This window comes from Rhinopithecus roxellana, chromosome 6 (genome assembly GCF_007565055.1).
Source record: "Rhinopithecus roxellana isolate Shanxi Qingling chromosome 6, ASM756505v1, whole genome shotgun sequence".
Taxonomy (NCBI): domain Eukaryota; kingdom Metazoa; phylum Chordata; class Mammalia; order Primates; family Cercopithecidae; genus Rhinopithecus; species Rhinopithecus roxellana.
Window position 1 is genome coordinate 79,109,057 of NC_044554.1, and position 14,519 is coordinate 79,123,575.

At 41.8% G+C, this 14,519-nt stretch overlaps 1 pseudogene; it reads left to right on the plus strand.

The window, feature by feature from the left end:
- The first annotated feature begins 11,345 nt into the window (after positions 1-11,345).
- LOC115898276 lies at positions 11,346-13,950 on the plus strand (annotated as a pseudogene).
- The last annotated feature ends 569 nt before the right edge of the window (positions 13,951-14,519 follow it).

Consider the following 14,519-nt stretch of genomic DNA (forward strand, 5'->3'; position numbering starts at 1 on the left):
GGTGTGCACCACCATGCCCAGCTATGTCAGGCGAAACCCCATCTCTGTCAGGCTGGTCTCAAACTCCTGATCTCAAGTGATCCACCTCCTTGGCCTCCCAAAGTGCTGGGATTACAGGTGTGAGACACCACACTCGGCCAGGTCTCCTGATTTCTATGGCCAAACTTTTCCAATTAATATGCTGACAGCTCGTTAATTATGTACTGTAAGGGGAAAAGTGACACACATAGCTTGTGCCCCAGACACAGTTTAGAGGATGGCTCTCTACAAGAATAAGTGAAGGGAGTTATGGAGGATCAGGCTAACCTTTATCAGCGCTGCAGGAATTACATATCACATTTATGACTGGGAATAGGCTTAGACACTTTTGTCCAACAGGTTTACCTTGGAGATCTGAGAATAGAATAGTTGATGTCAAGGTCACCGAGTTTTATCTTGAAGACTACTGCCTTGTCACAAAATATCCTGTGGGGTCCTGGGCTCCTGGACCTGGCATAACCATTCAAAAATGTGCCAGGAGCATGAGGTATGCAGAAGAGATGGAAGCTCAAAGAGTACAACTGGATGCCAGGAATCCACGGTCAGTGTGCAGTCACCAAAGAAGGATGTGGGCTGCTGGTTTCCACGGCCCCTCTGTGCAAGTTTGCTAAGGCTGCCAGAACAAAGAACCCCAAGTTGGGTGGCTTAAACAAGGCTAGTAGTTTGAGATCAAGGTGTCGGGGGCTGGTTTCTTCTGAGGGCTGTGAGAAAGCATCTGCTCCACCCCACTCTCCTAGTTTCCAGTGGTTTTCTTGCAGTATTTCACATTCCTTGGCTTGTAGATCTCTACCTTCATCTTTGTGTGACTGTGTGTGTGTGTGTGTGTGTCCACATTTTTCCTTTTTATGAAGACATCATCATATTGGATTAGGGCTAACCCTAATGACCTCACTTTAACTTGATTAGTTCTGTAAAGACCTTACCTCCAAATAAGGAAATAGAATCACATTTGAGATACTGGGTGAAGTTAGGGCTACATTATATCTTCTTTGGAGGATGTGATTCAATCTGTAACATCCTCCTTCCCTAAGAGCCTCCAGCAGTAATAGGAACAGTCATAAATTCTGACATGCCTTTTATGTATCATCTTATGAAATAGCTACCTGTATAGCCCTCTTTTAAGCTGAAAAAGAAAAAAAAAAAAAAGCATAGAGAAGTTAACTAACTTGCCCAAAGACACACAGTTAGTAAACAATGTAGCCAAGATTTGAGAACAAGGAGCCAGCTCCAGGGCCTGAGCACTCAACCACACACCACCTCATTCAAGTAACCATTTATTGAATACTTGTTACATGTTGGGTCTTGTGCCAGACACAGGGGTCAGTGGCAGTCCTTGCCCTCAGGGAGCTCATGGTCTAACAATAAAATGATGCATTCTTCTCCTCCAGTTGAGATTTGCCTCCTGATTCCAGTGTGAGTAGTCTCCCCGACCCAACTTGCCAACCCTGGCTCCCGAGTACAATATGATGCCATTAAAAAATAATAAGCAATGTGCTACAGGAAAAGGGAACAAGAGCAATTGTCTCTGCTGGTGAGGAAGGATGGGCAGTCATGAATTCAGATGGAGACAGAATTTGAGCATGTATAAAAATGGGAACAATAATTTAAATGTATTATATCACAAAGAAGGAAACGTTTTTTTCGGAAACAGTAAACAGAGAAATGAGCAGAGGTGACTCAATCAGCCTAAGAATCCTCATATCTTTTGAAGCTGGGAGAATACAGTTACAAAGAGATTTTTTTAATATCTGGAACTTCTGATTGAATTAGCATTAAAACTTGTTCAGATTAGAATTAATTTGTTCAAATAATTGGGCAAGTTATATATGCCCAAGAACTGGTATTTCTTTCCATTTTATTCCAAAGAGTACATCCTATAGAGTCTTCTTTTTTTCTTACACAGTTGTTATATAATCCCTATTACTTTTTAAATGTGATAAAAATTGGGTCCTGGCTTTTATCCTGTCCAGAATTTTATATTCACTCATAAAAAGAGCTTCTTCCCTTTTTCCAACCTTATTCCTTCAGTAGGAAAAATTAAATGACAACAGGAAGTAACTCTTTTCTAAGATTGTGGTGGATCACATAAAAGGGCAATTCTTCAGCCCCCTTGAAGCCACACCCTTTACCCTGTAACTTTGCAGTCACCTCCATCTGTGGTTGGACATTCTGACTCATTCCCTGAACCACCCACCCAGTGTAACACAAGCAGAGGCATGTAAAGTACTTGCACGGCTGAGCTTGCCCTCTCTCTCTTGTTGCTGTGCTATCACCATGAGAGCAGGCCTGGAATAAGAGGAGAATGAGAGATGTCGGGGGCCAAACTGAGCCAGGCTAGATCAACCAACAGCCAGCTGACCACCAGGTACTTCAGCAAACCCAGCCAGGATCATTAGAGCCACCCAGCCAACCTCCAGCTGACCCTGGAGACATCAACACTGAAAGTGCATGGTTAAATACCAGTGATATTTTGTGATCACTGTACTTTTTTGTGGCAATAAATAATAGACTCAAAGACCATCTGGCATTCTTTCCTTTTTAGGATAACTTTTGAGAAGAAACACTGAGAGTTTAACCTTAGGAGTGCATTCACTATGCATGGTAGCTACTCCTTAGTTTAAATTGACAATGGCCAAGTCTGGTGGCTCACACCTGTAATCCCAACTACTCAGAAGGCTGAGGCAAGAGGACTGCTCGAGGCTCAGAGCTTGAGACCAGCCTAGGCAACATAGTGAGACCTTATCTCAAAAAAATAATAATTAATCAATTAATAATGAGACTGTAGAGAAAAGAGAAATTGGCATGTTGGCATAACTTTTCTGAATATAATTTGATGATATGTATCAAGAGTTTTAAAATATAAAGGGCCCAAGTTATGGTTCAAAATTGCATCTTGCTGGTGGATCAAGAGAAGAGGCCTTTCATTCAGGTCAGACACTAAACTGTTCTTAGGTACTCTTCCTACCCCATCATCAGTAACACTCTGTGTTTATCCAGGATTAGAACTCCTATGTAGACAGCAGGAACTAAAGGAAAATTATACTGTATCACACGTTCCAAAAGATGAAGGCCCATACACAAATTCTGTAGGGGAGGGTAGGAGAAAGAAGAACCCTAGTGGCAAAGCATTTATTCATTCAATTTATCAATAAATGTTTATTGAACATCAACACTGTGCTGGGCATTGTTTTAGGCACTGGGGTTGCATCAGTAAGCAAAACAAAGAATAAGTAAGTAAATAATATAGTGTGTTGAGAGGTGATAAGTGTGATGGGGAAAAAGGAAACGAAATGAAGAGAAAGGAAACAGGGTTGAAATAAAAGAGATTAGAGATATAAAAAGAATTTTTAGGGAAGGTGCCGACAAAAGATGATGTTTGGGCAAAATCTTAAGAGATGAGGGAATGAGTGCTGACACTCTCTGGAGGAAGGGTGGCTTGGTCAAAGGCGACAGCAAATGCAAATGCCTTTGAAACTGAAGCATTTCTGGTCAAGCCTACGGTGGCTTGTAGTTTTCATGTAGTTTTTCAGAAAAGCCATCAGTAAAGGTAGAAGGCAATACTTCCACAGTTTCACTGAGCTTCACTTAGATGAATACTTACCAGATTCTCCAATTGGTCTGTACTCACCCACCTGCTGTCCAGATGTAGGAGTCCAGGTGCCCAAATCGGTTGAACTAACACACACACACACACACACACACACACACACACACACACACACACAGAGTTCCTTAGCAAACCTAGATCTAATTTACTCACTGAAGGACAAATAATTCTGGAAACTATGACAAACATCACAGAACAAGAAAAAGAATCAGCACCCTGAAGACTCAAAAGAAGAGTTCATCCCTGAAGATGACTCACTACCAGCAACAATTGAAATTATTTAAAAATTTCTAATTGGGCCAGGTGTAGTGGCTCATGCCTGTGGCCCTAGCACTTTGGGAGGCCAAGGCGGGAGGATTGCTTGAGGCCAGGAGTTCAAGACCAGCCTGGGCAACATAGCGAGACCCTATCTCTCCTGGAAAAAAAAAAAATTAATTAGCCAGATGTGGTGGTACACGCCTGTAGTCCCAGCTACTCAGGAGACTGAGGTGGGAGGATCCCTTGAGCCTGGGAGTTCAAAGCTGCAGTGAGCTATGATCATGCCACTGCACTCCAGCCTGGGCAACAGAGCAAGACTCTGGCTCAAAATATATATATATTTTCTAATTGGCATTCTGAATATCGGCTAGCCAGAAGATATGATCCCTAAGAAATAGAAGCCAAATACATAAAAAGAAAGCTGAATTGACTGAAAAATAAACCAAAACAAAAAAAAACAAGCAAACAATAGCAGACTTCCAATTAAGATGGAGCACTAAGCTAACTTGAAAACAACCACCACCCTCATGCTCGAAATGTATGAAAAGGATAGTGGCTGACGCCTGTAATCCCTGCACTTTGGGATCCTGAGGCGGGCTGATCATGAGGTCAGGAGTTCCAGACCAGTCTGGCCAACATAGTGAAACCCCGTCTCTACTAAAAATACAAAAAATTAGCTGAATGTGGTGGTGTGTGCTTGTAATCCAAGCTACTTGGGAGGCTAAGACAGGAGAATCACATGAACCCAGGAGGTGGAGGTTGCAATGAGCCAAGATTGTGCCATTGTACTCCAGCCTGGGCGACAGTGCAAGACTCTGTCTCCAAAAAAAAAAAAAAAAAAAAAAAAAAAAAAAAGGGAGGCCAGGCGTGTTGGCTCACGCCTATAATCCTAGCACACTTTGGGAGGCCAAGGCAGGTGGATTGCCTAAGGTCAGGAGTTTGAGACCAGCGTGGCCAACATGGCGAAACCCTGTCTCTACTAAAAATACAAAAATTAGCCAGGCATGGTGTCAGGCGCCTGTAATCCCAGCTACTCAGGAGACGGAGGCAGGAGAATCACCGGAACCCAGGAAGCAGAGGCTGCAGTGAGCCGAGATTGTGCCACTGCACTCCAGCCTGGGCGACAGAGCAAGACGCCGTCTCAAAAAAAAAAAAAAAAAATTATTGTTTTTAATGTAATATACAGTGAAGCTAAGAAGCTAGAAATAAAAAGAAAACCTACAGCTACAGTGATTAGTGAGAATTGGTTAAACACTTTAAGGACATGGGTTTTCTTCTGGGTCAGGACTTGAGCCCTCAGTCTTCTTGTAGAGTAAGAAACTGAAAATGAACTCTTGGCATTGAACCTGAAATTGGGGAAGTGCTGACCTCTTCATGAGCAAAAACCTCCTCTGCTGGCACAGAGTGCTAGCAGGCAATAAGTTGCTTGATGGAGGAAGTGGTGTGAACCACAGATCCTGAATCCTGACTCATGGCTCATGACAGTGCAGAACACAAATTCACATCATCCAAATGCTTCAGAACCCCCAAGCTCCATTGAGAAATTAAGCCAGAAATTTGTCTCCCAATCAACAAACTCTGTAGTCAGGGCAGAGGCCATTTAGAAACCACATCATAAGAGATTCTTTCCTAACTCAGACCCTATTTGGAACCTTTAAAAATACAAAATTACAGTTAAAATAGGAGCTCATCATCAAGAAAGTATAAAATATGTGAGGAACTCCATCACTAGGAAAGAAAATCCACAGATGGAATGAGCCAATGGAACTTGAAATAGTACCGCCCTCTAAAAAAGCCACAACATAAGTACTTTTAAAGGTCCAAATTGATAAAGAAAGATTCAAATATATGAATCAGAGATGAAAGATTATAAACCATAAAAAGACAGGTTTGAGAAGAACAGTTTTCTGTTGCCCAAGCTGGAGTGCAGTGGCGTGATCTCCGCTCACTGCAACCTCTACCTCCTGGGTTCGAGCAATTCTCCTGCCTCGGCCTCCCCAGTAGCTGGGATTACAAGCGCCCATCACCACGCCCAGCTAATTATTTTGTGTTTGTAGTAGAGACAGGGTTTCACTATGTTGACCAGGCTGGTCTTGAACTCCTGACCTCAAGCCATCTGCCCACCTCGGCCTTCCAAAGTGTTGGGATTACAGGCATGAGCCACCATGCTCGACCTACTTTTTTGTTTGTTTGTTTGCTAGAACAAACCCCTTGAAACCTGTAAGTATTTAACATGAATGAGAATGTTGGCAGCTTACAGCACTTGAAAGACCTAGCTTCTAAAATAAGTGAATCTATATTTTTCATATGTATGTATTTACAAAGTGTACTTTTATTATAATTGTATGTTTAAAAATATTGCCCAGTTGATTTTTTTAGATTAAACTTCCATCAGATTGACCTAAGAAAACTGATTTTCTACCCTAAAATTTTTTTTTCAAAAAGTTGATATGTAAGCGCCAGGCGCGGTGGCTCACGCCTGTAATCTCAGCACTTTGGGAGCCCGAGGCAGATGGGTCACCTGAGGTCAGACGAGACCAGCCTGGCCAACATGGCGAAACCCCATCTCTACCAAAAATACAAAAATTAGCTGACCATGATGGTGAGCACCTGTAATCGCAGCTACTCGGGAGGCTGAGGCAGGAGAATCGCTTGAACCCGAGAGGCAGAGGTTGCAGTGAGCCGAGACTGCACCACTGAACTCCAGCCTGGGCGAAAAGATAAGACTCTGGCTCAAAAATAAATAAATACATAAAATAAATATGTCATTCAAATTTGTTGTTATAGGAATTATAATCTGTTTCATTGGTATAGCAACATTTATATATATGTATGTATATATATATAATAATAATTAGCAAACCAAATCATATTTTATATATATCATATATACACTATATATAGTACAATACTCATAATTTGGTTTGTTAATTACTGTTACTAATTTTTGTCAAGTTTATAAGTAAAATTTTTTGTATTTCTAAATAAGTCACATATTTTGAGTCTATATTATGTACATATAAGTTAATGATGGTTAGGTCTCTTTGGTGGCTTGTATCTTTTACAAAGATTTAATGGCCTTCTCAATCTCTAACAATGCTCATCTAAAATTCTATTTCCTTGGTTATTAAGAGTTATTAAGGGTACACATACCACCTACTGTCTAGATACCCATCAAACCTTGTACCCAACATACAGAGAATGTGCATTCTTCCCTAGTTCAAGAAACATTTGCAAAAAAGAAAAAAGATTACATTCAGGATACAAACAATATCTCAATAAATGCCAAAAAACTAATATTCCACAACCTCTCACCACAATACAATAGAACTAGAAAATAATAGTTTAAAAATTACTAACTGCAGAATAATAACAAAACACTAGATATTCATAATTCATGGATACAGCTGAAACATCTTCTTATGTATTCGATTATCTAATGCACATCTCTATTCAGTGGGCTAATTGACATATCAAACTTGTATCAGTTAGGGCTTTGATCTGGAAAGGAGAGCCACTGTGAGTGCTATGGAATAAGGATTTAGTATAGGGGTAAGCCCGATGCTGTTGTGGAACTGGTGAATAAATATGAAAGCTTTAGCATCTGACGGTGGATCTGAATCAAGAATGGAAGCCAGATATAAAGCAAGAGAGAACTAAGACAATTGAATCTTACAAGGATAAACTAAACCTAAGAGGGAAAAAAAAAAACAGAAGCCCTTCTGTTTCTCACTGCCTCCAACCTCAAAAGTGTGAGTAACCTGCTGAAAACGTTGCCTCTTCTCATCACGAAGCTGCGCGCACACCTGACCCAGGACTCAAAGAAACTGCATGAGGAGATCCTTCTCTCAAACCCCTCATCCAACCCACCAGCAATTCCTGTTGGCCCTCCCATGAAATAATTTCTATTGCTTTTTACCAATTACATTGCCACTTCCCTAATCCAAGCCACAATAATTTCTCACTTACGTTGTCACCATAGTCTCCTATCTGGCTTTACTACTTCGAATTTTACTACCCTCCGTCTATCCTCCACAGTCTAGTCAGGCTAATCCTTCTAACATGTGTTAAATCATGCAGCTCTCCAGCTCAAACCCGTCAACGGTTTCCCATCAGCTCATAAATTCCTGCATGGCCTGCCCCAGCTACCATCCTTTCTCCAGGCCAACACCCCAGCCACCTTTTCACCGGAGAGCCTTTACATCGTGATTTCCTTTACGTGGGTTCCTCTTTCCCTGGACTCTACGTGGCTCTCTTGCTCACTTCACTTAGGACTCTCCTTACACGTGCCTGCCCAATATAGCTAAAGTACTGCCTCCAGCCTCTTCCCATTTCCTTTTCTTGTTTCCTGTTTTCCTGTACTATTATCTCTAAATAATATTCTATATCTATTTGTTTATTGGGTGTCTCCTCTATAAGAACATAAACTCTAAGGAAGCAGGACTATTGTTTTGTTTACCATTACAGTGCCAAGGCCTAGAACAGTTCCTGGCTCTGAGTGCACATTCACCAGCTATTTCTTGAGTAAATGGTTGAATTAATTTTATACAGAGCATAAAAAATAAATGACGAGTTAACTAATTCATATTATAAAGTCAGTATAACTATAATATCAAAACTGGAGAAACTAGGCATAAGAAAATAAAACTATAGGTCAAACTCTTCTTTAAAAAATGATGTCAGCTGGGCGTGGTGACTCACGCCTGTAATCCCAGCACTTTGGGAGGCCAAGGTGAGTGGATCCCGAGGTCAAGAGATTGAGACCATCCTGGCCAACATGGTGAAACCCTGTCTCTACTAAAACTACAAAAATTAGTTGGGCATGGTGGCATGCACCTGTAGTCCCAGCTACTCGGGAGGCTGAGACAGGAGAAACACTTGAACCCAGAAGGCGGAGGTTGCAGCGAACCGAGATCATGTCACTGCACTCTAGCCTGGTGACAGAGTGAGACTCTGTGTCCAAAAAAAAAAAAAAAAAAAAAAGTCGAATTAATACAATTCAATGCAATCCCAACCAAAATCCAAGTAGGATTTTTGTAGAAATTGACAAAATGCTTGTTTTTGAAATGACAAAATTTTAGAATGCTGATTCTAAAATTTACATGAAAATTCAAAGAACCTAGAAAAGCCATAAAAATCTTAAAAAGAAAAACGAAGTTAGAAGACTGAACATACTGACTTCAAGACTTACTGTAAAGCTACTGTGATCACGACAGTGAAAATAAATCAGTGGAACAGTCTAGAGCAGCACTTCTTAATAGAATTTTCTGAGATTACGGAAATGTTCTATTCTTACACTATCCATCACGATAACCATTAGTTACATAAAGCTATTGGGCACTTGAAATGTGACTAGTGTGACTGAAAAACTGAATTTTTAATTTAATTTTAATGAATTTAAATCTAATTTAAATAGTCACATGTAGCTAGTGGCTACCACACTGAACAGTACAGGAGTAGACAGTCCCATAGTAGAGCTATAAACACATGGTGAAATGGTTTATAACCAAGGTGCCAAAGCATTTTCTTATAAAACGGAAAACTTCTTCAACAAATGGTGCTGAAAAACTGAATAGTGATGTTTAAAAAAAAAAAAGAACAAAGCAACTATCTCACACCATATGCAAAAATTAACTTGAGATGGACCCTACACATAAGCCTAAAAGCTAGAACTAGAAACCATAGAGGACATCTTTACAACCATGGAGTAGACTAATATTCCCTGGAAAGCACATAGGAAGCACTACCATGAAATTACAAATTGATAAACATTATTAAAATTTAAACCTTCTGCTCATCCAAAGATGCTGTTAAGAAAAATGGATGCACAGACTGGATGTATCTAGCAACATACTAGATGAGAATATTTACAACACACAAATCTTCCAAAAGATTTACAGATCGAATATATAAACAATTCAGAAAAAAAAATTTTAAATGAGCAAACGTCTTGAACACATACCTCATGAAAAAGATATACAAATAGCTAATAAGCACATGAGAAAGTACTCAACAGCATTAGTCATCAGGGAAATACAAATTAAAACAATAATATGGGGCCATTATACACTCACCAGAATAGCTAAAATGTTAAAACTCAGAGAATTCTAAATATTGGCAAGGATCTGGAAGTCTCTACATTGCTGGTAAGAGTGTTAAATGTTATAATTGCTTTTCGAAACCCTTTTGCAGTCTCTTAAGAATATAATTATATATCTACCCTATGACCCAGCAATTCCACTTCTAGGTATTTCCCAAGAGAGAGGAAAACATGTCCACACAAAGCTTAGTAGAAGAATTTTTGCTTTATTCATAATAGCTCAAAACTGGAAACAGTCCAGGTATCCATCAACAGGAGAATGGATAAATACCACGTGCATATATTCTGTTCTGTGCATAGAACGGAATACTACTCAGCAATAAGAAGGAAATTCTGATCTATACAACCACATGGACAAATCTTAAAAACATTATGCTGAGTATACAAGATACAAATAGCACACTACATGGCATAGGCTAAACAATATTACTCAAAGTAATCAAAGCAATGTTTTAAAAGAATCCAACATTATGATGGAGTAGATTTTATCCAGGAATGCAAAGATGTTCACTACATGTTCAGATGAGAGGTAAAAAAAAAATAGTATCATCTTAATACATACTGGGAAAAATATTTTATGACATTCAATACCCATTCATGATTAATTTTTAAACTGCGGTAACGTGGCTGGGTGCAGTGACTCATGCCTATAATCCCAGCACTTTGGGAGGCCAAGCTGAGAGTTTCACTTGAGCCCAGTTGTTTGAGACCAGCGTGGGCAACAAAGTGAGACCACATTTCTACAAAAAATATTAAAAATTAGCCAGGCATGGTGGCATGCACCTGTGGTCCCAGCTACATGGGAGGCTGAGGCAGGAGGATCACTTGAGCCTAGGAGGTCGATGAAGCCACAGTGAGCCTTAATCCCACCACTGCCCTCCATCCTGGGTGACAGAGTGAGACTCTGTCTCAAAAATGTTTTTTATATATATATAAATTATATATCTATATTATATATCTATATAAATTATATATACACACACATATATACAGACATACATATATATACATACATACATTGACCTAAGAATAGAAAAATATTTCCTAAACTTAATAAGTTATATCTCTCAAAAGCCTTCACAATGGAGACCATTACTTATGCTGTCTCCATAGCCATTGCAGAATCAAGAAAGGCTGACCTTTCCTATCCTCCAATTTCCCAGGAGATCATCAGAAACAACTTCTAAAGCATACTTGTTCATCTTGTTATCTAAAACTGATGTCTTCAGACCTCAGAACTGTAAACAGTAGAAACTAATCCTAGAATCAGCCCCGTGGTATATTTTGTTCATTCTTTTTTTTTTTTTTTTTTTTTTTTTTGAGACGGAGTCTCGCTCTGTCGCCCAGGCTGGAGTGCAGTGGCTGGATCTCAGCTCACTGCAAGCCCCGCCTCCCGGGTTTATGCCATTCTCCTGCCTCAGCCTCCCGAGTAGCTGGGACTACAGGCGCCCACCACCTTGCCCGGCTAGTTTTTTTGTATTTTTTTTAGTAGAGATGGGGTTTCACCATGTTAGCCAGGATGGTCTCGATCTCCTGACCTCGTGATCCGCCCATCTCGGCCTCCCAAAGTGCTGGGATTACAGGCTTGAGCCCCCACTCCCGGCTTTGTTCATTCTTATCTTCCAGAGCTCAGGTGGGTATTTCTAAAGGCAGGTTTTTGTTAATTATTTACCTGAGAAGTTATGAGAGGAGATTCCATTCACCTATGCTGCTGATGCTTCCTGAGACACTCAGACTCTTTTCATGATGTTGATGGCAGTTGCAGGCCATCTGGGGCAGCCACTGCCATCACTCTGGCTACAGCAGGGATGCAGGCCGGGGCTGCATGCTCCCTGGAGCTGCGGTGTGCTGGGGACAAGTGGGAGCCCCACCTTTTCTGAGTTGGGACAAGGAGTTCCCTGGGTGCCACTGCAGCTGCCCAAACCATGGCTACAGACCCAGGTCTCCCATTCCCCCAGCTGCAGCTGCCCAAACTAAGGCTGCAAACCCATGCATCCCAGCACTCTTGGGGGCCCGGGAAGGCCCCCACCAGCCCTCACAAGCTCAGAAGCACCTGCTCCTGCTGCCTGGCTTCTTCCTGCTGTCAGCATTTACCCCAATCTTGGAGCAAAGTCTGAGCAGAGCCCAGGCATGATGAATGGCAGCAGGAGGCAGACAGTTTCCTAGGTAGAAGAGTACAGGTCCCCAATGAAGCCCCACCTTTCAGCCAGGGAAGGCCTGAAGCCTGGGGGTTGGGTTGCTGCCAGTCCTGCAGACTAGAGGGGAAACTCCTGGTGCTTTTCCTGGGCAGGCCCGTGGCTGCCCATGGACCAATCAGCACTTCCCCACTCTGAGGCCCATAAAAGCCCCGGGCTCAGCCAGAGCATGGGAGACTCCAGGACAACCAACTGCAGAGAGTAGCCACCCATCCCAGGGTCTCTTTCTCTCTGCTGAGGGCTGAATACTTGTGGGGACACCCAGGCTGCAGAAAGGAGCTACCCACAGAGGGTCTCTGAGCTGTTCTACTGCTAAACAAAACTCCTCTTTGTCTTGCTCACCCTTCACTTATCTGCATACCTCATTCTTGCTGGTTGCAGTACAAGAACTTGGGATCCACCAAATGGCAGAGTTAAAGAGCTATTACACAAACAGGGCTGAAACGTTCCCCTTGCTCACCATATTGTGGATGAAGAGGAAAGAAGAGCTGCAGCCTTTTGGGGAGCCCAGACCTGGGAGCTCCCCAAGCCAGGGCTGTGACTCCCTCTTTGGGGTCCTGCAGTGCCTGGCATCTTTAGGCTTCCAGGCACCACTGTGTTCCTCAGTGCCACCTGGGGAAGCTATTTGCAGTACACCTGGTCCAGCCACAGCCTTGCAGAGACTGAGCACCTATGCCAGCACCTGGAGCTGCCCACCCAGCTGCAGCAGCCGGCATGTCTGACTGTGCTGTGGCTGGACCCCACACTGTCTCACACCCTCCTTGCCATTCCACACCTGACTGTCCTTTGGCAGAGGTGGGATCCAGGCTGGTAGCATGAGCCAATCACAGCCTGCCAGGTGAGTGGGTGGAACGAGCCCAGTGGGCCCAAGAAAAACTCAGGCAAAGGCACCACTGGCCAGAGGTTTCAGGCCAGAAAAGTGACACCCCAAAGACCCCTGACAATGTCGTTACCTCATGCTCAAAGATTCCTATAGTAATTTACATAACAATAAATAAAAACCCCAAACATTACAGACAGTAAAATACCAGCAATATTACATTTTCAACCAATTCAAAGTGTTCCACATTTTCTTTCTTCAGCCAACATGCTCTCCTTTTAGCACTTTCATTGTAAAACACAAAATTGCAGAGAAGTTCACTCAATCCATGAAAATGTTTCTTATACTTTTCATTAACTCTTCTACATATATTAAGACATTTTGGTTTCTTAATCAGTGAACATATCAGAAGTTATGTATCACATTTTAACCTGGGAACTGAGTCACACATTTATCAGTTTTTCAAAGTTGATAGATGTTGGTTTATCATTTCACTGGATTCTACAACATTCTCCAAACAGCTGACATGTAACATGGTGTAGCTACTTCACTACTTAACCTCCCAGATCCCCATGCCTTCAAATCATGACCCTCAAATGTTTGTGGATTTTTGTTTAGTTTCACAACAAATCTCCTCACCAGAATTGCTGGGTATAATTTTGATAGAACAACTGTCATTCTTTCAAATGCTCTCTGTTGTTGTTGTTGTTGTTGTTATTTTTGAGACGCAGTCTCACTCTGTCAACAGGCTGGAGTGCAGTGGCACGATCTCGGCTCACTGCAACCTCTGCCTCCGAGGTTCAAGTGATTCTCCTGCCTCAGCCTCCCAACTAGCTGGGACTATAGGCACCTGCCACCATGCCCAGCTAATTTTTGTATTTTTAGTAGAGATGGGGTTTCACCCTGTTGGCCAGGATGGTCTCGATCTCTTGACCTCGTGATCTGCCTGCCTCAGTCTCCCAAAATGCTGGAATTACAGGCGTGAACCACCGCACCCGACCGTTCTCTGTTTTTAGAAAGGCTAAATGGCAAGGAAAAAAAGAGAGGAGATGACCAATGTAAGCTGTCTCTTTCTTACCTAAATTCTAAAAAATAGTTACGAAAGATAATAGTCCAGACTTACATTTGACCTAAATACTAATTTTGGCAGGAGAATGAGAAGTACAAATCAACTTTCTTTCTCTGACAGCAGATGCCAAAGGAAATAATGTTTTTTAGCTTAACTACTGATAGGCATACTTATCCTTGAAGGGCTTAGATCTGTAACTTGCACATAATTTCCCAGAACAGTACTCTGTTATTTAAAAACAACAGAGGTTTGGACATAAGGCAAACTTCAACTTGAATTGATGTGGGGCAGCGAGGTTGTGACTTAAGCCCCCAACAATAAATGGAGGGATAGGGAGTAACTAGGTGGGTGTGAGTTGTGTTTAAAATAATCACAGCCCATGCCTGCCTGGCTGGACTGTGGAGTACTTATATTAAAAACAATTTTTTTTT